The sequence below is a fragment of the Callithrix jacchus genome, chromosome 1 (assembly GCF_049354715.1).
Source record: "Callithrix jacchus isolate 240 chromosome 1, calJac240_pri, whole genome shotgun sequence".
Classification (NCBI taxonomy): Eukaryota; Metazoa; Chordata; class Mammalia; order Primates; family Cebidae; genus Callithrix; species Callithrix jacchus.
Window position 1 is genome coordinate 60,040,495 of NC_133502.1, and position 27,723 is coordinate 60,068,217.

The 27,723-nt window shown below is 33.8% G+C and overlaps 1 pseudogene; it reads right to left on the minus strand.

The window, feature by feature from the left end:
* Positions 1 to 1,623: 1,623 nt before the first annotated feature.
* The window catches only part of LOC108591306 (52 kDa repressor of the inhibitor of the protein kinase pseudogene), a 112,652-nt pseudogene continuing 86,552 nt past the window's right edge, over positions 1,624 to 27,723 (minus strand).

Here is a 27,723-nt window from a genome sequence, read left to right on the forward strand (position 1 = left end):
AGAAATGAGAAGATATGAAAACATATATTGCCCAGCATGGTGGCCATTTTCCAGTAAAAGAGAAAATTCTTACTAAGGGAAGAGAAATGACTCTCTTTCAGTCATCTAGTTGTCTATGATGCAGTGAATGAGCTAGAACATAAACTCGGGAATTTGGCTCTGAAGACTATGCTATACTATTATGTCATACACCAAAATAGGATAATAGGTACAACATCATTTACTGTGTAGTATATATTATAACATATAATTTATAATATATTTACAATATATAATGTAATATAGTGGCATTTGTTATATATTAGCCATTCAATAAAGGTAAGCTAATAGCATATTATTAGTTGAAAATTTATGGGAAATTATTAAAAAGGAAAATTTAAGTTACAAATAATAGCAGCCATCTCAAAAAGCTTAAGAATAAAATGTTTATTCATTATAATAATACAAGGGGTATCCTATATGTTGTAAAGGTAGGGATGGAATGTACTTATAATAAATGAAAAGAACATCTGAGCAGAGAAGCAGAAACTATGAAAAAGAACCAAATAGAAATTATAACACTTAAGAAATTATACCTGTGTTAAAAAATAATAATTTCTTTGGGAGGCCGAGGCGGGTGGATCACGAGGTCAGGAGATTGAGACCATCCTGGCCAACATGGTGAAAACCCGTCTCTACTAAAAAATTAAAAAAATAAATAGCCGGGTGTGGTGGCACGCACCTGTAGTCCCAGCTACTTGGGAGACTGAGGCAGGAGAATTGCTTGAACCAGGGAGGCAGAAGTTGCAGTGAGCCGAGATGGTGCCACTGCACTCCAGCCTGGTGTCTGGCAACAGAGACTCTGTCTCAAAAAAAAAAAGAATAATAATAATTTACTGGATTGGATTATCAGTGAAGAGAGAACAAAATACTGAATTTTGAAATAAATCTATACAATGTGGGATTTCATATATATTAACTTATTTTATAAGTATTAAGAGAATTTCTTAATGAACATCACAGTCACGAGGAAACCAGAAAATAATATTCAGCTGAAAAATTATATAATAAAATCAGTCTGTAACCAAAAATTTTCAATAATACATGTGAATATGTATAAATGTATATATGCTTCCTTTAATTTTATCTTATAAAAGCATATGGTAAAATGTTATTCCCATTCTTTGAGGATGTTTTTATTTATTTATTTGTTTTTAAACACAATTCACATTTCGTTTAGATTGAAATGAACTATACAAAATTGATTTTTTCTTCACCAAAAATAACAGCAATATTTTCCATATTCTTCTAGATAAACCACAACACTTATTTTTGTGGGTTTTCCAAGTTTTACTTATAAATCAAAATGAGGCAGTAGATAAGAGTCATGGAAAAAGACAGAAAAAAAAAAAAACAGACAAATTAGTTGTCAGTATCCATGGCCTCTGATTCTGTCTTAACAAAGAAACAGAAGTGTTCAACATATACCTGCTAAAAAGACTTAGGATGATGCAGGCTCCACAAAGGAATGTAAACAGCAACAAGAGATGTGGAACAAAAGCAGGCTCTTCCATTCAAACTTTAACTGTCATTCGTTCTCTAAGTTCATTTGAGAAAGACAAAATCGACACTGAAATCCTTGTTTGGCAAGCTCACATGCTTTTCTCTGGTAAATTTTTGTAACTGTAGAGTGTACATTTTTAACATATTTAAAACTCCTATTAGTCAAAGGTCAATTGTGGGCTTCACTTATAACCATTTTATAAAATGTATTCCTTCCTCTCACACCTCTTCAAAATATATTCCTTCAAAGAATTCATAACACCCAGCGAGTAGAGATCTACAGGGATAATAAATGCTACGTCTAAAATGACTTAACTAAAACAATTCCAGAGTGCCAGCAGCAGAGATCATGCAGCAGGAACCATGGCACTCTCAGTGTTCTCTTCTGGAAGAACAGAGAGCTCTTCAGAGGATGAGAGTTCAAATAGGAGCCATTTAAACAGGTAGATTATCAATGACTAATGTATTCAATGGAGTCCCATAGGCAAAGATATTTAGTGATTAATTGGCCTACATACACCTTACAGCTTTTATTCCAAATATCAAATATAAGAAAGCCTATTTTTAAAAGTCTCTTAGGTATTTTCTATGGTTTCTTAGCCATGTGAAGCTCTGACTTACTTGTACAGAGTTTAATATATGTGTCCACCATTAAATCCAGGTCGTGTTTATGTCAAAATTAATGTTAAGCAAAGCCAAGTTACTCAGCCTTTTGTCTGTTAAAGTGTTCTCAAATATGCTTTAAGATTCTTTTGTTCATTTCCAGACCGCTCATCCTCAACCTTAATCACAGGAAGAATACACAGGACCTTCAGCAATGCATACACATTAGGAAAAAACTTGATTTCAGGCAGGGGGAGGGCTTCATAGATGGTGGATGGAAGCTCTGTATATTTTCTCCTGTGTTTCCATTTGATCCTCCAACAATGAAGCTCCTCTGAGAGAGTGTTGGGATTGGGTAATTCAGTAAGTCACTTCTATGCTTGTCAGCATGGTGTTCCTCTGATGTATTGAATTTGAGTTGTTCCATGACTGAGGGTACCAGAGATAAGCATTTAAGAGCTTTGAGGTGATGTTCTGAGAATGTATCTTTAAGCTCCTGAATAATGTGCTCCATTGTTGGGACACTTAGGGTTTCCTTATAGTAACTCTCAGAGGTTAGCTGAGATTCCAAGATACCCTGGTGAGCGCTGCAGAATTTCCCAGGGAGTTTCATTTGAATATAAAGTTGGGTTGCCAAATTTGTTGGTTCCTCAAACCAAAATTCATGATAAACTTCAGTATCTTCCATCACTTGGTTGAGTAAAAGCAGTACTGCAGTCAAGCTACCGGCTACAAAGAAGGAATCAGAGATTTGCCCCTGGAGATTGTTCCCAAAGGCTCTTGTAAAAGATAAGATATTTTTAAGAACAACAACAGCAACAATGAAGTCAAAATCTGTTACTGCACTGCAGAGTATAAATGCTTGGACAGCAATACAGTTATTCCATCTAATATTGTCTTTATCTTTAATATATTCTCGTAACAATGCAGAAAACAAAATTTTCCATTCAGTCCCAAATGTGAGTTTGTTAAATAAAAATCAAAATCACATTTTACATAATTAATAAGAAAGAAATGCTTGAAGATAGCATATAAACTATTCTGGAAGTAGCCAGTAAACAACCATTTTTAGTTGAATTTTTTATTGCAGTAGACCATGTCAATACAATATAATACTGAATATGAGAGCAAACAAGAGAAGTAAATTGACCCAAAAACGTTCTGCCATTTACAAAGTCTGATGTTGTATTGATGTATATTTGTAATTGTATATTTGCAAATACAGTTGTGTGTGGTAGAGTTCAAGAAGGAAACACACACACACACACACACACACACACAAATTATTTAAGACCCAAGAGAATGACATACACATTTTGATTATTTATGTAAAACCAAACACATATAATTCCTAAAAAATTCAACAGAAAGCCATATTTAGCATTAAACATGCCAAATCAGGATTTTGAATTAAATTTTCCACCTTCATGTACATACTTGAGTTGTCTTTAAAATAACCTTACTCTAGATTAAAACTAAATAAATTTACAATTATATATACATCTCAACTTTTGACTTAAAAAGATCAAATTGAAAATGGCACTGATATAATGAATAAAAAATTAAGAAATGTATAGGTCTTAGCAATTTATAATTAAATTAAAATTCTTATACAATATTATATTTTTGGAGAATCCCAATCCTTAGAGATTATAGGTATAATTTTCTATATACTATTACTGTTTCTGTCATAAAAAGAAGGATAATCATCTAAATGTTCAAGATTGAGAGCAAATAATTCACCTTCTTAGTAAGCAATGAAGTAAATTTCATTTCCTAAGGAGTGTGTCTTTGAAATTCCAAAGCAAGGTATATGTCAAATTTGACATACCTAAACACAGATGCCAGCATTAAAAGGAATTAGAAAATAAAGGAGAATATAATACTAAATACAAAGATAGAAATTAGACAAAAGGAGGAAAATGACAGTTGCAAGGTAGAGGCATTGTACAGTAATAAATATTCTTCTTCTAGAAGCAAAAAAAAAAAAAAAAAGAAACAAAAAAACAACTCTCTGGGAAGGGCTGCCTACACTGAAGATATTGTAGCCATTTGGTGGTAGGTAGGAGAGAGTGGGTGGCTCTCCAGGTTCCTCTGCTATGGAGTTGTAAAGGTGGGATATTTTTGGAATCTGAGAAAATTTATTTTTTAGCTGTACTGTTCATACTGTTAATCTTCTAAAGAAATCCAACTGTTATTTCTCTTACTGCCAACATATTTAATTATTGTTGTACAGAGCAAAACAATGATAATATCTGAACAAAACAGATGGCTCAGCATTGCCAGAAAACTTAGGTTTCTACGATAAATTTTTATGATACCGAAGAAAATACAATTTTATTGCAAAGGTCCAAGAAAAATGATTGTACTTTCACAATACTTTGTAGTTTACTAAAGCACACTAACATCATTTCATATTTCTTCAACAGTGCTTTTCTAAGGGCTTTGTAAAATCATAAAGGTACACAAATCATTTCTAAAAAATGGCATAATTAAAAATGCTTGCTTTATGAGTTTAGTCAACTTTATTGGATAATGCTCCTTTGTATAGTTGCATGCCATACTGGAAAATCAACCTTCAAGATAGACTGTTCATTGAATTAGTTTAGACTTTACGACACAGGGCTTTTTGTATTTACTGACTGTATTTGCCCTGTAAAATTTTAAAATATGAATTAACCAGTTAAATGGGGAAGATTAACATATAAATCCATAATATAAATTTAAAAAGAAAAGTGAAGTCAGAGGTAAGACTTAGGGAGCATAATGACTGGGACACTAATGTCAGAATACAGGAACAAGAAAGAATTTCATCTCTAAATGATGACATATGTTTATTTTACAGAGAAATGGATGTGTTACTAAGGCAAAGATTTGGTAAAAAAAGTTTCAGTCCTTATACAGTCAAGATAAAGCTGAGGCAAAACGTGGTGCTGAGTCAATGTTAGGGCCTTGCTTGACATGTAAAATATTAAATATAAAAATGTGTATAGAGGAGTAGAATAAATCACTTGTCTGTAATATGAAAGAAGAGTTTAAGTGAGATATCACTGAAATCAGAACAGATCAAGTGTTTGTCAGTAGTAATATATGCATGGTTGCATGATTAGTAAACAAATATAGAAATAAATGTATATTATGTGTATTAATACATGTTAAAGCATGGCTGACTAAATGGAAACATTTTAATTTTATTTTCAAATTTTAAAGTTACTTTTTAAGGGATTAAAAAACTAAAGCATAGTTAGCCTTCTATGGACACTTTATTTGTGTTAAAATTAGAAAGATTTTAATACCAAGATTTAGATACTTATGCAACCACTGAAAAAAGCTAGAGGACATGTTCAGTCTTAAGATGAGGAATCTGAAAATCAGAAAATTTTCCTAAGGACACATAGGTAGTTAGGTCAGATTTGTCACTTGCAAAACAATTTGCTTTCCACTCTAATATAGTTTCCATTAAATTTTAAAAGTAAAATATATCTTTACAGGAATTAAGTTTTTCTTTAAATATGCAGTATTATTTAAGTCTTTTTTATGCATGTAGAGTGGTATTTTAAATAATTTATCTGTTCAAACAGACCATTAGATTGATAAATAGAAGGTTTACATTTAATTACATAAGCTTTCCATTAGAAAGCCTATTATTTGTAAAACCACATCATACAATTTAATCTTAAGTTAACATTGGTAGGTTAAAGATTGAATCACTTATTTTTAAGCAAATGCTTTTATTCGGATTTTTCTGTTCTTATTTGAAGTCCTTACACTCCAAGTACTGTGCATACTAATTAAAACATATGAGAGTAAGTTTCTTCCTAAAAATATACAGAAGACTATTAAGTAAATTTACTTTCTTAAATTTTTATTGGTTGATTTAGATTTTATGTTTAACAATAAGTAATATTGTTGTGTAAAAATATATTATTACTATTTTTAAATCTTAATAAAAAGCTTTTCTGCACATTTTTAGTGAAGCCACTATGTGCTAATATTATTACAAATACAGTGTTAAGTTCATCAAGCAATTTATTTCAAAAATACATTTCAAAATCTGTCTGTCAAAGGCCTTATATTTATTTTTATTTAATTTCTTTACTTTTTGCTTCTTCCCCAACACCTCTCCCATTAGGTAAATTTCCCATACACAGTTGGCCACTCTAATATGTTTTTCAGGCATTTTTAAATATCCTTGAAAAAATTAATACTGTGATACATATGTATGTACATATATAGATAGATATGGATGTATACATGTGTTTACATACTGTTAGAAATTGCATTTATTCAATTATTTCTAATATTAATGATAGAAATTGCATTAAATTTGTTACTAATTTTACTCTACACAGTGTTCAAGATCTATTCATACTGCCAGTAGCTTACTTCAAGACTTGTGTGTATTTTACACTATCATCGGAGACACACAACATATTGCTTGTCCTTGAAGATGATATCTGGGTCGCTACCATTTCACTGCTACCACAGATAAAACCCTAATAAAGATCATGTATACATCTGTTTTGGTGTTCATGTGAGAGCTTTGCTGAGGTACATACTGATTAGAAGAACTATCTCACAGGAAAAAAAGGATGTTGAAGTTCACTGTGTATTGTCAGATTGGTCTCCAGATCAGCTGGATGAGTTTAAGTATGGCATGATGGTGTTCATGTACCCACAGACCTTGATATTATCTTATTACATTTAGGCATTCCAAAGCATATTAACTAGATCTTGTGGTTTTTAAAGTTACAGTTCTGTGAATGCTAATGAAGTTGAGCAGCTAAGAGAATATTTGTGTGTATCTATCTGTGTATGTGTGTGTACGGATTTACATAGATACAAATTAAAATTATTAATTTAAAACCTAAAAATAAAATCAAAGATCTTTTTTGGGTACTGGATTTCTGTACTACAATTGTTAATATGTAGAAGTACCTATAGCACCCAGTTGCCTTAGATTTTACATGTATCTTTTCTAGAATGGGACACACTTGTTAACTCCATCTATAGGCTAGGCATGGTGGCTCATGCCTATAATCCCATCACCTTGGGAGGCCAAAACAGGAGGATTACTTGAGTCCTGGAGTTTGAGACAAACTTGGGCAACATAATGAGACCCTGTCTCAACAAAAACAACAATAAAGTAAAGATTAGTGTAATGGTGGATGCCTGTATTGACAGCTGTGTAATGGTGGATGCCTATATTGACAGCTACTCATGAGGGTGAGGTGGGAGAACTTGCTTGAGCCCAGGAGGTTGAGAAAAACTCAATCTATAATACATTAAGCAGATAAAATTACTTTTAGCTAATTCAAATTCATAGAATTTTACCTTATGCTTATTGTTTTTAGATCTCTTTTGAAAGAACTAATCCCTGTAAGGTGCCAAAGATAGTTTTCCATATTTTTTTCTAACATGTTTTAAATTTTTCTTTCCTAGTTAGGCCTTCCATCAACTTGGAGGATATGCTTGTATATTATTTTAAGATACATTTATAATAGTCCATTTATTAGGCATAAAATATTTAATTAAAACAATAATGCCCCCCACTGATTTGTAATGCTTCTCTGATCACACATTGTGTTCTTATATAGAGAAAATATCTCTTGCTGAACCATTAATTGTACTGTAATGTCCATCTTTTGAGTCCTTTCTCAGTATCACTTGTTTACCTATGGATTTTTTTTTTGTTTATTTATTTTTGTAGGTGATTTGTGTGTTTGACCTATAACATTTCCATTCTTTGGTTCCTACATGCCAAATAAATATTTTTACACTCCTTTATTTTAAACTTTTTTTTTAATTGTACTTGTGCAGATTATGCAAGATAGTTGCATAGGTACATTCATGGCAAGGTGGTTGCTGCCTCCAACCCCCCATCATCTATACCTGACTTTTCTACCCTCGTTCTCCCTTCCCACCCTCCCTCCCACTGTCCCTCCCCTAGTCCCCCACCAATGGACTCCAGTGTATAGTGCCCCCTCTCTGGGTCCATGTGTTCTCATTGTTCAACACCCCCCTATGAGTGAGAACATGCGGTGTTTGATTATCTGTTCTTGTGTCAGTTTGCTGAGAATTATGGTTTTCAGGTTCATCCATGCCCTTACAAAGGACATGAACTCATCATTTTTTATGGCTGCATAGTATTCCATGGTGTATATGTGTCAAATTTTCTTTATCCAGTTTATCATTGACAGGCATTTGAGTTGGTTCCAGGAATTTGCTGTTGTAAACAGTGCCGTGATGAACATACGTGTGCACGTGTCTTTTTTAATAGAACAATCTATAGCCCTTTGGGTATATATGCAGTAATGAGATTGCTGGATCAAATGGAATTTCTATTTCTAGATCCTTGAGGAATCACCACACTGTCTTCCACAGTGGTTGAACTAATTTACACTCATACCAACAGTGTAAAAGTGTTCCTTTTTCTCCACATCCTCTCTAGCATCTGTTGTCTCCAGATTTTTTAATAATTGCCATCCTAACTGGCATGAGATATTATCTCAATGTGGTTCTGACTTGCATTTCTCTAATGCCCAGTGATGATGAACATTTTTTCATATGTTTATTGGCTTCATATATGTCTTCTTTACAAAAGTGTCAGTTCATATTCTTCTTTAAAAATATTTTTGTGGGGAGGATAATTGACTTTGTCTTTATTCTTTCTGTCTGGCTGACCTGTTTCTTCTGTAGTTCCTTATTTCCCTATGCTTCTTTTTGTCAAATCTAGATTTATTTTAAATAGTTTAACAACAGTTTTCAAAACCTGAGTCTTTGTACTTGATCTCTAGTTTACTCAATTAAAGGATGAAAATAATTGTTATATCAACTCATTTTGACTATCTAATATTGTATTTACCATTTACCAACCTTTAAAAAGTGTTTCTTCTTTCCCAATTCTTTATAGATCAAATTTTTATATGATTTACATTTTATACAATATGTTTTTATTATTCTGGTGGCTACTTCTGTCATATTACCTATATTTCCTTTTTCTTAAATATCTCTATCCTATATTTATGCCACCTTCTAGAAAAACAATAAAAATGCTTTTATTGACTTCTGATCTTCCCCTGTACTTTCTCTAATATTTTCATATTTTGTACAATATCCATTCTTAATATTTAAAGACTTCGATTATTTTTGTTTTTTTAGACAAGAAGTTAGTATTCCTTTTTGTTTTCCATACATCTGCTAAAGTACTATTTTAGTCAATGTCCAGTCAGAAAAGCAGATACTGATTATGATGACTTTAACAGATGAATCTAAATTTGGAAATCAAATAAAATTTAATGGAAGTGCAGATAGAGAAAAATGGAGCAAGTGTCTGAAGTAAATGCTGCTCTATGAAATTACATTACTGAGTTCCTTAAACGCCTCTGCTGCGGAAACTTTTGAAGCACTCAAGATTGTTAAGGAGTTTATAACCAAGCTGTGTGAGTGAGCCACAAACCAGACTTCTGCAAGGAATTCTAGAAGATGTAGTTTGCTAACTTCTAACCCTCACAGTATACTGGAGACTATAAAAAAGCAAGCATGGTGCTGAGAAATAAGAATCAAATATTTGACCAGGCATATCTGTAAGGGTGTTTTCAAAGATGATCTTCAGGTTGTACATATTCTGAAGATTTGAGTGCTTAATATTTTTCTTTAATTTTTCTAGTACATTTGAGTGACAATTTTGTTGGGTATAAAATCTTGATCTATGTCTTTTTGTTCAATATACTGAAAATATTAGCCCATCTTCTTAGTCTTTGAATGTTGCTATTCAGAAATTTGATGCCAGTGGACTTTTTTTTGCTCTGTAAATATAGATTATCTATGAAAACTATAAAATATATTTGTTTATTCTGATGCAATGTAATTCATCTCTGATGGGTTTAAATTTATTTGTTCTTTCTCTGGTACCATTTAGTTACTTTACATTTATTTATATTTGGAGATCTCATATTTTTGCTTACATTTAGACAGTTCTAATACTTTCAAATTATTCTGCAATTCAATTTTATTTTCTTCTTTGTCACATGTTATATGGACTTTTAGTATTTTTACAACTACATTCCAAATCTGCTCTTTTCTTTATTTTATCATCTTTCTTCACCTTTCTGATAATTCCAGTTTTGAATTACTTTCAGCTCAGTGACTTATTCTCTAGAAAAATCCTTTTGCTACTGAACACATATTGGAGACTTGTGTTGCTGCTTTTGCTACTTAATTATTGTAAATAGTATATACCATATTATCTTTACAACTACTCATTCCAGCCTTGCATTTCCAATACCATACACTCTCTTTGCACTTCAATGTCTTTATTATGCTTATCGAAATTATTGTTCTGTCTATGCCAGTTAATCTGTTTCTCCCTATTTTTTCATGTTTGTATTCTGTGCTTTTTAAATTTTATAACGTTTGTGATCCTCATATATTTTATTCTTTATTCTCATTGTATTCCACTGAAAACATCAGCTACTTTTACTCAATGTTATTTGGGTAAGGTATTTGAGTCCCTAGCTTGTACATGCCCTGCTGAGGTGAGAGAGAACGAGAAAGAGAGAAAAAGAACAGAGAGATAAAGAAAGGAAGACACTGGAAAACAGTTATACCATGAGGTGAGAGTCACTGATGTTAAAAACCAAGACTCATCTATCTCCTGCTTTCAAAGTCCTAAATCTACCCATCTGGCCTTTTGTGAATCATCTGTGTTTGTAACATTACTTTAATGGCTGCCTTTTCCCAAATGATGCATCTGGGACATATTGGGATGGAGGCAATTACAAATGTCTCCATGACTCCAATAGTTGTTAAGGGCTCCCTACTCCCACTGTGCTTCAGCAATGCCATGATGCCACTGGCTATCAGAGCTTTGGTTTTACTGTCCCAAGGTGGGGACAGAATGCACAATATATATATATTTTTCAATTTTCTATTTTAGGTAATTTTTATTACTATAAGATTGTATTTCTACCATTTGAATTATGTTTCTTACTTTTTCTTCAACTTCTTTGTATAACTTTGAAGTCCAGGAAGCAAAAGCTAAAAACTAACAAGGAAGCAACAAACAAAGCAAAAACTGTAATGATATCTAGGGCTTTGAGTGGCTTACTGAACTTTATAATACCTATTTGATTACTCCTCTTAGTCTCAAAATTATTAAATAATGGATTAATTCAAATTATAAAAATAATACAACTCAAACTGTATGATTAAGTAGAGTTCTTTTAGAGATGTCTGTTTAAAACAAAATAATTTTCTCGTAAAATGAGATCAGACTGCATGTGGGTTGCTTGAAGTTTTATTATTAATATAAAATTGTTAAAGATAATTTTTATATTGATTTTCTTACTTTTTTCTCAGAAAATTTTATTAAAAATAAACTGATGATGCACAGTAGAAACACATGCAAGCACTTTGGCCTATTAATGGAATGTGTGAATAGATAAGAGAGTAACTGTGTGGAATAAATTCCAGAACAATAATACAAAAATGAAAAGAAGAAGAAAGGATGGACAAGAAAAACTGATTCCTTTCTTCCATTCCTACAGGGAGATCACACAAAAAGAAACTCTCCTTTCATTCCAGCTAGGGGGTTCCTCATTGTGATGAATGTCTCTAATTCTAAGCAATATTACAGCTAGAAGTTCAGTACTGCTCTGCTCAGCAGTGAAGGTAATACAATGTGTTTTCAACTGGTACTGCAGGGGAACTAAAATTTTTCTTTTTATATATCATTTATAAATTGATGCTGTAACTCCACCAAACAGTAGTCTTGTACAACTTAATGAGAATGAAAAATTGTGTGTATGTTCACATGTATGTGTGTGTGTATGAGTAAGTTTAACAGTTGATGTTCCTAGGAAGTTTAGAGGAGTGACAGTTCAAGCACTTGAATATTATATTTTGATTCTTTGTTTCTTATTTCTTTGTAAATATACCTTTATCTTTAAATCATATATTGATAATTGAAATGCAGGGCAAATAATTTTTAAAACTATTTCTTTGTTTGAAATTGTAAAGCACTATTGCACTGCAAGTTTAATGTTTTAAGTACCCTGGTCTATTGTTCAGGGTTGCTAGATTTTAACAAATAAAAATACAAGCACCTGGATAGAACTGAATTTCAGATAAAAGTGAATATATTTTTAATACAAGTATGTCCCACATATTGCATGAAAAAGATTGCACTAAAATTTTTTTTGTTGTTTATCTAAAATTTAAATTTAGGTGGGAAATCCTATATTTTATCTGGCAACCCTAATGTCATCTACACCACATTTAATTGTCATAAATTCTCAGTGTTCATATATGAATACAGAACAAATATGTAGGTAGATTAAATATATTCTTGAGGCTGAGAAAGCTGTTTCTTTTTCTTTTTCTTTATTTTACTAAAGTCAAGCAGTGAACAATGTTTCATAAAGGTCAATTGGCAACTGTACCATCTGCTCTGGGTCCCTAGAAAAAAATCTCCTGCTGGGGCCCTGATATACATGAGCACATGTTGTTTTCACAAAGACCAAAATCTTATATTGTATGATCCCTGCTGTGGATGCCAACTTAACGGTGTCAGTAATGGCATTTGTGGCTGATTTCTGGACCTTCATTACACTTATTGATGCCAATCCCAGAAATAAAGTTTCCCCTAGATTAAAGAAACATGAAATAAAATGCTGGAGTCTATGTGTAGTGGAAAAATAAGTAATGTACTCCAATTACTTTTACCAGACCTGTTTACAAAGTCCCCAGGTTCTGAGATGGTTGGATGCTAACATCCCCCACTGCATCTTTCTCTGGAGAATTTCTCTGAGAAGAGAGAAATGTCAGGAAGGTTCTGTGTCTCTGATCATCTTCAGCTATCCACAGCCAATGAACAATTCATAATAGATGGCAAAATAGCTTATCTCAATGAGGGACAACTCTGTGATGTAACCAATACTCTTGAATTCCCTGTGAAGTCAGGCTGATTTTAACTTAAGGTAAAACCATGCATTTGCTTGTTTGTTTCTCTTTTTTTGTCTTCACAAACTTCACCAGAGAGTACTCTGTTTATAAATTAACTGCTCATAAATCTCCATCTAAAATTCTGTTTTAGGGAGCCTCAAATAACTATACTATCCTATTGTCACAAAGAAATTATTTCTGTAGACAAAACTAAGTAAGTCGATGAAATCATATAAAAAGTAAGTATTCATAATCAGTAATAATTATACTTCCTAAACACAACACATGTGCTTGTGTTTCTCACGGCCCAACACAACAGATTTGTAGGCCACAAGAAAAATTCCAGAATTATTGTCACTGTGATTGACCTGGTAGCCTACAAATGGCTGAGTTAATAACAGTTTGTGGTAAAAAGAATCAAAGACAAATCTCACCTTTTTTTACTGCCTAAGCCATTCTCTCCTTTGTGGTATTTTACTTAATGAAACATCAGTAAGCTTTGAACTACAGTTGACGTATGTTTGTTTTTACGTTGACAGAACCCTTGAAAGAGATAACCATAGTAATAGCTATTGTTCTCAGTCCAAGGATAGAATAAACCACTATCATGGTGTTAAATGTATACTGTAGGAGATACATGTTACCCATAGATAAAGTTTACTAGAAAAAAATTGTACTTACTTACAAGCACTGACTTCCCAACATGTAGGAGAATGTTAATGAATAGCATATTGCAGAGTCACAGACACGAACATCCCTTCCCTGATGTTACCTAGTAAACAAACAATAAAAATAGAAGAATCCAGTAAGGAAACTCTCCACACAGACTGTAATGCTGTTGAATAAAGAGGCACTGTTTTCCATAGTAAGATGAATTTATACAATTGGGAGTATTTGATAACAATGTCCTCATATGAAAGCAACGGAACAGAACGAATGCTGGGTACCTTCACTTAAGAATTTAGAAAAACAAGGATCAAGTTATAAGATTAAATTTAAACACTCCTTTATGTACAACATGTTAATAAGTAAATTTTTGTCTAAGATTCAATAAGGGCTCAAATATATCATTGCTTTATTTTGATAAAAATGAGTTGCCTCCTCATTACCCTTTTATGAAAAGTCATGGACCACAATCTATTATACTGACATTTTTTTTTTTTTGAGATGGAGTTTCCCTCTTGTTACCCAGGCTGGAGTGCAATGGCGCGATCTCGACTCACTGCAACATGCGCCTCCTGGGCTCCGGCAATTCTCCTGCCTTAGCCTCCTGAGTAGCTGGGATTACAGGCACGCACCACCATGCCCAGCTAATTTTTTGTATTTTTAGTAGAGACGGGGTTTCACCATGTTGACAAGGATGGTCTCCATCTCTTGACCTCGTGATCCACCCGCCTCGGCCTCCCAAAGTGCTGGGATTACAGGCTTGAGCCACTGCGCCCGGCCCTGTACTGTCATTTTAAATTAAGTTATATGTCTTTTACTCTTGAATCTTATCTACATCCAAATAAGTAAATCATATTTTTGACAGTTAATTTCTTAATAACTTAATCTGGCATCACTTGACAAAAAGATTGAATCTATTATAACACACTTTTAATATTTCAGCAGTACCTCTTATTTGCTGAAAAATAATATGTTCACTTATTAAAATATATAATATACTGATATATTTTAATGTTTATTTTGAAAATACCTGTATTCACTTATTCTTGTACTGCTATAAAGAACTACCTAGGACTGGGCAATTTATAAAGAAAAGAGGTTTAATCAGCTCACAGTTCCGTGGGCTGTACAGGCTGCTGTTTCTGGGGAGGACTCAGGAAAATTACAGTCATGACAGGAAGCAAAGGGGAAGCAAGCACATGTTCACATAGGTGGCAAGAAAGAGAGATCATGAAGAGGGAAGTGCTACACACTTTTAAACAATCAGATCTCTTTAAAACTCACTAGCACAAGAACAGTAAAGGGGAAGTCTGCCCCCATGATCCAATCTCCTCTCCACATTGAGGTTTACAATTCGACATGAGATTTGGGTGGGGACAGAGATCCAAACAATATCATTTCAGCCCTGGACCCACCCAAATCTCATGTCCCTCTCACATTTTATTACACAATTATGCCTTTCTAACAGTACCCCAAAATCTTAACTCATTCTAACATTAATTCAAAAGTCCAAGTCAAAGTCTCATCTGAGACAAGTCCCTTTTGCCTATGATCCTGTAAAATAAAAAATAAGTTAGTTATTTCTAAGACAAAATAGAGTACAGGCATTGTGTAAATAGACGTATTCCAAGAGGGATAAATCAGTCAAAACAAAAGGGCTACAGGCCCCATGCATGCCCAAAACCCAGCAAGGCAATCATTAAATCTTAAAGCTCCAAAATAAGCACCTTTGACTCCATGTCTCACATCCAGGCTGCTTAGACACAAGGGTGAACTCCCCAAGCTTTGGACATCTCTGTCCTTGTGGCTTTGCTAGGTACAACACCCACAGCTGCTATCATGGGCTGACTTTGAGTTCCTATGGCTTTTCCAGGTGCAAGGTGCAAGGTGCAAGGTGCAAGCTGTCAGTGGACCTATTATTCCAGGAGTGAGAGGATGGTAGCCTTTTTCTCAAAGCTCCGCTAGGCAATAACACAGTGGGGAATCTGTGAGAGGACTCCAACCTCACATTTCCCCTCCACACTGTATTAGTAGAGGTTCTCCATGAGGGCTCAGCCCCTGCAGCATGCTACTACCTGGACATCCAGGTGTTTCCATACATCCTCTGAAATCTCAGCAGAGGCTCCTCAGCCTTAACTCTTGCCATCTGCACATCTCAGGATTAACACAATGTGAAACTCACCTAGGCTTGGGTCTTGCACCCTCTGAAGCAACAGCCTGGGATTTAACTGGGGTCCTTGTAACTATGGCTGGAGCTGGAGTGTCCGGGATGCACAGCACTGTGTCCTGAGGCTGCACAGAGTAGCAAGACACTGGGTCTGGCTCATGAAAGCATTTTTTCCCTTCTGGGCCTCCATGCCTGTAATAGGAAGGCCTGTCATGAAGATCTCTGAAACGCCTTCCGGTATTTTCCCCATGGTCTTGGCTATAAACTTTTGTCTCTTCCTTACTTATGCAAATTTCTGCAGCTGGCTTGAATTCCTCCCCAAAGAATGGGTTTTCTTTTCTACCACATGGCCAGGCTGCAAATTTTCCAAATTTTTATACTCATGAATATAAGCATATACTGTTAATACCACCAGGCTACCTCTTGAATGCTCTGCTGCTTAGAAATTTCTTCCACCAGATATTCTAAATCATCCCTCTCAAGTTCAAAGTGACACAGATCTCTAGGGGAGGGGCAAAAATGCCACGAGTGTCTTTGCTAAAGCATTGCAAGAGTGACCTTTACTTCAGTTTCCAATAAGTTCCTCATCTCCATCTGAGATCTTTTCAGCCTAGACTTCACTGTCCATATCACTATCAGCATTTTGGTCAGAACAATTTTAACAAGTCTCTGGGAAGTTCCAAATTTTCCCTCATCTCCCTATCTTCTTCTGAGCCCTGTGAACTGGTTCCAGCCTCTGCCTGTTGCCCAGTTCCAACGTCACTTCCACATTGTCAGGTATCTTTATGGCAATGCCCTGTTTCTCTGGTACCAATTTTCTGTATTAGTCCATTCTCATACTGCTGTGAAAAACTACATGAGACTGGGTAACTTATAAGAAAAATATGAATCAGTTCATGGTTCTGCAGTCTCTATAGGGTTCTGCTTCTGGGGAGGCCTTGGGAAACTTAAAATCATGACAAAAAGTGAAGAGGAAGCAAGCACACCTTCACATGGCTGGCAGGAGAGAGACAGTGAAGGGGGAAGTGCTACACACTACACATTGTTAAAAAATCTAAAAGAATAGATTCTTTTAGATTAATGGCACAGAGTCAAACCATATCAATACCTTTTATTCTATGACAACAAAAATATCATTACAAGATAATATGTTAAAAGTGTGTCGGGGAGGGTTGTTTTTGTTTTCTTTTTTTAGGTAAACTTAAAGCACTCAGAGCATAATTGTTTCCAGATATGTGTGTTCTTGTAGGTTTTCAAAAATATTGATTTAATAATTGGGTAAATATGACATGAATGACACTGTAATTCATTTTCAAAACATTTTGATAAGTATTTTCTAAGGGTACTGCTTGGAAATAAATTATAATAATAAAATGTTTTAAAATCCATTTTGTTAAAGGCGTTAAACCTTAAGAGAATATGGCAATATATAACAAAAAGGAAAACTAGACAAAAGTCATAGAACCTTGAAGAAAACAGCTACAATAGATAAAAATCACAGCAACACTAAAAGATTACATGCCTTCTCAGTTGTGGATAATTGAATTCTGAATTGTGTCTCTGAGTTCATTGTGATACACTATATAGGTACATATTTGTTTGGTGTTTCTTAAATTTAATTTTTTGACAGAAAAACTCGTGAACCCCTGGAGACTAGAAACTCAGCAGGGCAATTAACTTGTACCTATATAACTTAACACCATGCAGTGCCAATATCCTTGTCAGCCAATTTCTGATGGCAAACCCACTATGCAATGGCTACATCTTCACAAACTTGTGCTATGGAAACACACAGGGATTCAGCGGGACCAAAGAATCTGTTCCTTTAGATTAACGATAATTATGCTAGATAATGATGTCATTCAACTAAGAAAAGAAAAAAATAGCTTAAAGCATTCTGAGCTATGCGAAGTATGGGAAATTCATCAGGCCCAGACAGACATGAGTATGAGACTTTTTTCTCCCCTTCTTCTACCACTCATGCCTCGGGGCAACTGTTTGAATGCATTTTGTTTTTAACTAGCTGCCTTACTCAACATTATCTTCATGTTTCTGAATTTGTGATACAAAGAACTGTATATATCAATCAATATCTTGTGCTATTTTGATATGAATTCTTGGTAAACAACCTAGAAACTTTCCTTTTAAAGACCTATTTGTTAACTGCTGCTAAGAGCAACTTGAATCCATGCTCCTGGTTGCAGTCCTCAAATCTGGCCCAAATGAGCTAGTTTCTACTTGTATTAATTTTGACTCACTCTTTTCCTTTAGGTTGACACATCTTAGAAAATTATTAACCATCAGTATCTCTCTCCACTACAAATACATTCCTGAACTCTTTCAATGTGCAGAAATATTACAAATAGGGTTAGGGTTGGAATTCTGTGTGATCTGCTGAGTGTGTCGTACACACTATATGCCGTGCAAGACAGAATAAAATGACAAAAGCCAACTATTTCTAAGAGGCTTTTTTTTTTTTTGTCCAAGAATCCTGTGACATTTAAAGGCAACTAAAATTTTCTGAAACTTATTCTAACAACCCTTGATCAAGATCCAGTGCCCTTCAGATGAGCCTCAAGTGTCTGGCCTATTGTAACAGAACCATTTTCTCCTTAGTGTCTCTTGTAATCAACATTTTATCTTAAACATTTGAGCTCTCCTTTATAAATACTGGGAGTCCAACTTTTTTCAAATTATTTTTGGATAAAATATGTATATATGTAAACACATTTGTGTCAACAATTCCCACAATAAAAAATATAGTGCATAACTATACAACACTCCAGCTCAAAGGAACACACATTCCAAATCTTCTTGGTTCAGACTACAACTTTACTCTCCAAGTAAGATTTATGACTCCACTTGGGACTTGCATTACTGGGCAGTCAGGGAACCTTCCTTAGGAAGGGGAACATGTATCTAAGTCATGACAGAGTTCTGACAGATTTTCTCCTAGAAAGGATGAGAAGATTGAGAGTTACCTTAAATCCCCTTAAGACTCTTTTGATGGGAACCAGTGAAGCAAGCTTAAGGTAATGTCATTTTCTGCTGCTTTATCAGTACTATCTAAGATAAATTTCACCTTCTAAGCTGCAATATATCAGCATTTTTAGTGACAGAGCGACAAATTTTTCCACATAGAAAGATGTTCAAAGTGCTTTACCAAAACTAATTGTTTCCTGGTATTAGAAAAGACAGATAAATTGCAATTCTCTCAGTATGATTAAAATAATTTTTAAATAAAAAAACTTAGGGAGACCCATGTTACCTAATTTTTAAGAAATGTAAATTGCTACAGCAATGTATTCTGAGACTGAAAGGCTAATCTCTTTAAATATTAAGTGTACAATATCCTTCATACTGGATTTATAAAACTACTTCATGTGCTACTACTCAGTTCTACCTGCATATGCTTCATGTTAACTATTTGCTTGAGTAAAGGTTAGGAGACAATGTTTTAGAAATAAAATATAACATAAGAAATAGTTCTTTTATCCTTTTCTGCACTTATTTTTTTTTATCATTTATCCTTACAGTTTTGTTCTTTTATGCTTTTCAACTGGCTATGACAATGGTACAGAATGTTAAAAAGGCATGTCTTGGTTCAATGTCAGATAATAATAACCTTCTCTGGTAATGATCAACATAGAAGCTAAATATTAACTATTTTCAAATTTTCCTTTTTGACTTTACTGGAGGAAATAAGATATCAATGTAAAAGTCTCTTTTAATATTCATGCACACGATTATATGAACATGCAAAACTCTTCCTGCTCCTAGTACAGAACAACACATAGTATAAAAGGACTCTTACCTTGGATTTCACCCTTATCTTTTCTGATGTGTAGGGGTATTTCAAAGTAAAATATTCTCCCATGTATGATATATCTAGCTCAATTCCAAAATCTGTGACAACGGCTAAATGCAGTTGAATAAGTAATATATAGTGCATTAACCTTCAAAGCAAATGTTCTCATTTTGTGAGTTTAATCATAATGGGCTTTTTCAAACACTGAATATCTCTGCTTTATAATTAGTAGCCTTCAGAGGTATTTAAATATACGTTCATTGCTGCTTCCTTTTTTGTTTTAACCTAAGAATGGTCATCATGAAATATTTTCTGACCACCCCGACCCTATTTCTGTTTAGTAATTTTTTAACAATATGGGAACCAATCCTAACATGCTTCCCAATATAGGACATATATCACAATTTTTATTAATAATTATATTTTCAAGGTGAACTATTTCTTCCCCAGAATCAATTTTGCCACTGTGGACCACAATGAGGGTTACAGAGAATAGAATTATATCACACTCAGCATTGCAAAATTAAAGTTAAAATATCACATTGAACCATTCTCTTCCCCACATATACTCCAAAATACTCTTTGATAACCAGGCTATTTTATCATCTCCTCCTCCTCTTCTTCCTCCTCCTCCTTTCTTCTTCCTCCTCCTCCTCCTTTCTTCTTCCTCCTCTTCCTTCTTTCTTCTTCCTTCTTCTTCCTTCTCCCTCTTCCTCCTCTTCCTCTTCCTCCCTCTTCTTTCTTCTTTTTGTAAGTTAGTTACTCTTTCAGAACTCTCTCAGAAATTTTTATTAAAATCTGTATTGCTTGATTTTTGTAATCAGGATTCTGCTGGTACTAGTAACCAAAATTCAACTCCATGCAGGAAAAACAAATGGGAACTTAATTGGCTACAATCACCTGGAAATCCTCAAATAAAACTGTGTTCAGGCACAAAAAGACCCTATTATTAAAAAATATCATGGTGATTTTTCACTTTAGGTTTTGCTTTTTGGCTTGCCTGGCCTGGGTGTTTCCTACAGTGGAAAGAATTACTTCTCCTTTCAGGAAATGTGATTACTGGCAAGATCAACAGGAGGTTAATGTGTATGTATATTCATGAATTTTAAGGCTTAGTGATATAGTAATAAACTAATTACCTATAAAGACAGAAATTTCCCTTGAAATGTTCAATTAAATGTTATAAGAAAATGACTGATAAGGTTTGACGCTGTGTCTCTACCCAAATTTCATCTCAAATTGTAATCCCCATGTGTCATGGGACAAATCTGGTGGGCGGTGATTGGATCATGGGAGTGGTTTCCCCCGTCCTAGTCTCATGATAGTGAGCAAAGATCTGATGGTTTTAATATGTGCTTGGCAGTTTTACACTGCACTCTTCTGTCTTGCCTGCTGCCATATTAGATGTGCCTTGCTTCCCCTTTGCCTCCCACTTTCTACCAGGATTGCAAATTTCCTGAGCCCTCCCCAGACATGCAGCAGTGTGCGTTAATTAAACTTCTTTCCATTATAAATTACCCAGTCTTGGATAGTATCATTATAGCAGTGTGACAATAAACTAATACAATGATATTTTAGTTTGTTTTCCTAGGGCTTGAAGAAAACTCAGTTTAACAGATATTTAGATGAGATTTTCTTGGTCATAGGGAAAAAAATCCTACCATGTCCTTCTTTTTCTCAGAGTTTTCAATTGTAATTAAGTTGAAAAATGAGTACTTACTAATTTTATGACACTATATAATGATCATGGCCATTAAAATACTCCCTTATATGCATATGAATGTGAATCAATGGCCTGTTTTGTACAAGGAGAAAACAGAAAAGGTGTAATTCAATTACATTCTCTCTCTTTACATCTTAATCTTAATAACCATATTTCTTCTAAACCTTTACTGACATATACATTTATTGATTTTGACTTGTCTTTTTGTCTTCCTTCCTCGCTTTCTTCTATTCTTCCTTTCTTTGTTTACTTCTTTTTAGATGAATAGCAGACTATGACCTACCATTTCTGAACTCATGTAAGCTTGAGTAATTATAAATTAAAATAATAATAAAAAAATATAAACAGATAAAAGAAAGTCATGAAGAGAAAACTGTTTTGAGGTTTACTAAATGAGACAGGTTCACTTGAAATAAAAAATTAATTTTGTAATTGAAGACAATCCAATTAAAATCTACCATATAGATTGCTTCATTCTGTTAATTTGTTTTCTTTTATCCCTATATTCTTTTTTTTTTTTTTTTTGAGATGAAGTTTCGCTCTTGTTACCCAGGCTGGAGTGCAATGGTGCGATCTCAGCTCACCGCAACCTCCGCCTCCTAGGTTCAGGCAATTCTTCTGCTTCAGCCTCCTGAGTAGCTGGGATTATAGGCGTGCGCCACCATGCCCAGCTAATTTTTTGTATTTTTAGTAGAGACGGGGTTTCACCATGTTAACCAGGATGGTCTCGATATCTTGACCTCGTGATCCACCTGCCTTGGCCTCCCAAAGTGCTGGGATTACAGGCTTGAGCCACCGCGCCCGGCCTATCCCTATATTCTTATAAACAGAAATGTACATCTAATTATTTCATTAAATTCAGGTACAAGTTTTTGGTAATAATGTCACATAGATGTTACAAGTCACCTTATGTTGCAACACCTCAAATATCACAGAGTATTCAAATCTAAATATTAATGATGCTAATGTATTATCATTTGATTAAAATGTTGGTTCAGGTTGTCTCTAACTTAAACAGACTTTCATTTTCTACTTAGAAAGTAATCTCTGCTCTAACATACATTGAAGGGATATAAACTATGTTTCCTGATTTTTCCATATTAATTCCAGTGGTTAGAGTCATACCTTTCCAGTCTAATCATTTCTTTTATATAATTAGAAGATAATCTTTTTTAAGCAAGTAATATCCTACATCAAATATAATCTTTCTTAAAATACAGAATGAATGCTTGCTTATTTCCTCTAACAATGAAGTTTCAAAGTAAACTTTTGGTGTTATAGATGCTACAAATGGCTTAAAATGAGTCTTTTTAAGCCCATTTTTGGGTATTATTATAGACTTATTGGTTTGCATTTTTAAGTGTTTTACAATAAGAATTATCTGATGCTTAAATATCTGTTGTGTTTAATTTATTAATTCTCATTAAATAAGAATTATCTAATGCTTAAATACGTCCAGAAGCTTGCCTCTAGATCCTTTTTAAACCTTCTTTCATCTAAGTACTTCATTTTACTCTACTTACAAGGTGCTATAAGCTTATCTGGAGTTCCTATGGCCCAGAACTGGTATAAACTATTTATCATAGCAATATTAGATCTTAGTAGGGGAAAATTATACTATGAAACAAAATCTGTAAACTACATATATTCATTTCAGCTGAGGTATTTTTGCATCTAAACTTTGTTCATGAAAAAGGTTTGTAAAAAAATATACATTTGAAAATTCACAATTAGACAAATAAATAAAGCAATTTAAAATTAACTTGAGTATGTAGAAATTATTAAATTTGTTATCTGTAGTCCTTTTAACATATAAGAATTTATGTGATTCTTAATAACACTAATAGATTTACTTATCATGTCTTGCAACATCATTTATGATGTATTTATTAAGCTATAATTAAGATATTGATAAAAGACTGTTGATAAAGCTTTAGGATTTCTTTGTAGTTTTTTTATTCTCCCTTAGAATATATCCCATTAGGGATATACAGTGAGATTATACTGTATAAAAATCACTTGAAAAGACTTGTATGCTTTTCTGTGTGTTTCGGTTACCAATTTGATACATATCAATCAGATGTCACCCTCTCTTGCCAGTTAATAAACAGAATTCTTTCTTATGTCACTCCCTAGTGCATTTAACCTAGAAAAATTCTAATTACTCAAAAAATGTTTTCTTTAGAGGCTTGCTACTATAAAAGTACAGAATCCCGTCAAGGAGACTGTCATTCTCCTTTATTAGCTAAAGTCCTATTATACTTATTAAGTGATTTCTGATTTAATAGAAAAATAAATTCAGAATAATTAAGTTTAGTGATGTCCCTTTCTGTAATAGAGTTGTTCAATCATGTACTGCACAGGTTCAGCCATTATTTATTTTAGCCAATGAGCCAATACACTGTGCCTCCTTTAGTGTGATTGGCTTGTGGTCATCTGTTTTCCTTCTTTGTTACAGTTTGACTGCTTTTAACATCTTCTTTTTCTAATAATCACTTTTAATATGCAAATATACTTACAGATACCTTTTTCAAAAGTTAAAGTAGATGTTAGGTGTAAATTACAAAAACACTATCACTCTAGGAAGCTGGCACAAAAAAGAGTTGGGATTAAATTGTATACTTAAGCTGTGATTTTTACCATTAGAAAAATTTAAGAGTATAAAAAACGAAAAATAAGACTCAATAAAATTCTAATTAATTTTGGATCAAACTGATTAATAATTATGGAACAAAATTTCCTTCTAATGTACAGACACAGACATACACATAGATCCAGGTGTTCCCAAAAATATATGAGGAAAGACTACACAGAATGTATGCTGAGAGGAAATGAAGCAAAATATGATTACTGGCAAAATCTAGGTGGGGTGATTTATTTGTACTTAAAAAAAGTCTATTTATATGTGTTTTCTGTAACCTTTGCCCTGAGTACATATTACTTGATAATAAGGAGGTGGTGTTATTAACAGACTGATTAAGACACAGTCACTTTGTTAGCAATGTTAAAAGGCAAGGATAATGAATAACTAAAATAACATTACACTATCGTAATATCTCAGATGCTGTTGCAATATTAATATGTAAAAATAAAAGACGTTATCGAGTGAGCTAGTATAACTAAAAAAGAGAATTCTAAAGAACCACTAATATAATAACTGTTTTGTTCTACCTAATGGTTATAACCTTCCCTTGACTTAAGTATATGTTTGAGTTCTTCTAATATTTATCTGACTACTGTGGTCTGAATGTCTAAATCTCCCCAAGTACATAAATTGAAATCCTCATTCTCATCCCCAAGGTGATGGTTTTAGAAGGTGGAGCCTTTGGTTAGGTTATAGGGGTAGAACTGTCATGAATTAGATTAGTAACTTTATAAAGAGGCTTCAGAGAGACACCCTGCACCTTCTGTCATGTGAAGTTAGAGTGAAGAGAAGGCTATCTTATGAGGAAGTGGGCCCTCAACCATACACCAAACTTACCAGGATCTTTATCTTGGATGTCCCAGTCTCCAGAACTGCTTTTAATCCACCAGTCTATAATATTCTGTTACGGCAATTCAAAGTAACTAAGATATTATTATTCAGTTTCTTTAGTCATAGACAACATAGAAGTATCATATTTGTTGTTAGAATTGTAAGCACCTGAACATTTGCTACCATATTTTTTCTTAATAATAATCGTTTGAATAAAAATTTTTGAAGTATTAATTTAAAAGCTATTATTTGTCTTTGTATCTTGAAAGATTTAAAAACTAGAAGGAGGAATGTAAAAGAAAAATAATAGGTTCCACTCTGAGCTCTGTTAGGCCATATGAGGAATACAATTCATGAGTATTTAACAGATTCATGTGTTATAAAAGAATGGCAAACAAAGTAGCATCCTCATAACTGGTCAAATACATTTTTGAAAACATGAAAAGAAGACTGTTTTCACCCTTTATATTGTGAATAAAATATTAGATAGACACAGATATGGAGGCATCCAGGATTGTCTAATTTGCATGGATTTTTTAAATATTTTAACAAAATAAGAGAAGTACTCACAACACACTTCTCATATTTGTTATTTATCAACACAAAGTTATATGTAGCTTTTTTTCTTACTTTTTAAGATTAGTTTCATCTTCTGAATTACCATCTGACTTAAAAGTGAGTAAATACTGTCAATACTCTTGATAGTCTATCATTCATGAGAAGTGGTTTTAACAGACTTATATGGTTGGGACATTCCATTCTTGTAGCACTCTCTTCACTAGAGCAAATACTTGTTATGTAGAGCAAATTTTTCATTAATTTTCCATTATAATAAAAAGAGCTAATTTCTTCGTTAAGTTTACAAGAGAATGTTAAGATATATAGCTTAATTTGAGGCGTTTGCTGTCAAATTTGTACATGCAGTCTTCTATCTTTGAAGTTATGTCAATGTTCTACCTAATGTTTTAACTCAATTGAGATGATCTATCTGTCTAATGGCTCTTTCTATCTCTTCCCATTGTTTCTTTGTTCATATTTATTTTAATTATCTTTCAGGTTATCACACAATCACAATGACTTCTGCTAAGCTTAAGTCTTCTAATCCATGAGTAAGGGATATCTTTCCAAGTATTTAGGCCTTTTTAATTTTTCTCAATAATGTTTTGTAGCTTTCAGAATGCATGTTTCACATTCTTATACCCAAATGTATCATTGAGTATTGTATTTTTTAATTATCTTATAAATAAAATTATGTTTTAATTTTATTTTTGGATTGTTTACTGCTATTGTATAGAAATACAACTGATTTTTGTATATTAATTTTGTATCCTGCTGAGAGAGAAGGCAGTTAAAGGCTAGCTGGCAGCTAGAAAGGGAAGGTCTCAGGAGAGGAAAAACATCTGTGGAACTGCACCTGCACCACTCCTGAAGCAAGCAAAAAAAAAAATGTGGCTAAGAACTTTCTCTATCTAGGATGTTTGCTCAGAAGGCACTGTCCCAAACCTGGGTGCAGGCACAATAAATCAGTTTAAATGTCCTTAACTTAACCATTGCTCATTATAATATCATTAGCATGATATTAGCATTTTGGTTTTAGCTCCTCGTGGGTTTCACTTAGGTACTCATAGGTAATAACCAAGATTGAGTAGCTACGGCCAACCCCAGGCATGCACAGATGTAACATCTTTAGAGGAAAACTTTACCCGTCCTCTTAGTATAGAACCCACAGAAGACTTCCTTGTCTTTGCCACATGAAAGACCCAGAACTCAGCCCCACTTCTGGCAACGCTCTTTGGTTCCCCTCTCACTGTTGAGAGCTTGTCTGTTGCTTAATAAATCCCACTCTGCCTTACTCACTCTCCAGTGTCCGTGTGTCTTATTGTTCTTGGTTGTGGAACAAGAACTCATGAAGAAAACACCAAAAGCATTGGCAACAAAAGCCAAAATAGACAAATGGGACCTAATCAAACTCCACAGCTTCTGCACGGCAAAAGAAACAGTCACTAGAGTGAATCGGCAACCAACAGAATGGGAAAAAATTTTTGCAGTTTACCCATCTGACAAAGGGATGATATCCAGAATTTACAAAGAACTCAAACAGATTTACAGGAAAAAAACAAACAAGCCCATTCAAAAGTGGGCAAAGGATATGAACAGACACTTTACGAAAGAAGACATATATGAGGCCAACAGTCATATGAAAAAATGCTCATCGTCACTGGTCATCAGAGAGATGCAAATCAAAACCACATTGAGATACCATCTCACGCCAGTTAGAATGGCGATCATTAAAAAATCTGGAGACAACAGATGCTGGAGAGGATGAGGAGAAAAAGGAACACTTTTACATTGTTGGTGGGAGTGTAAATTAGTTCAACCATTGTGGAAGACAGTGTGGCGATTCCTCAAGGCCTTAGAAATAGAAATTCCATTTGACCCAGCAATCCCATTACTGGGTATATATCCAAAGGACTATAAATCGTTCTACTATAAGGACACATGTACACGAATGTTCATTGCAGCACAGTTTACAATAGCAAAGACCTGGAATCAACCCAAATGCCCATTGACAATAGACTGGATTGGGAAAATGTGGCACATATACACCATGGAATATTATGCAGCAATCAGAAATGATGAGTTTGTGTCGTTTGTAGGGACATGGATGAATCTGGAGAACGTCATCCTCAGCAAACTGACACAAGAACAGAAAATGAAACACCGCATATTCTCACTCATAGGTGGGTGATGAAAAATGAGAACACATGGACACAGGGAGGGGAGTACTAAACACT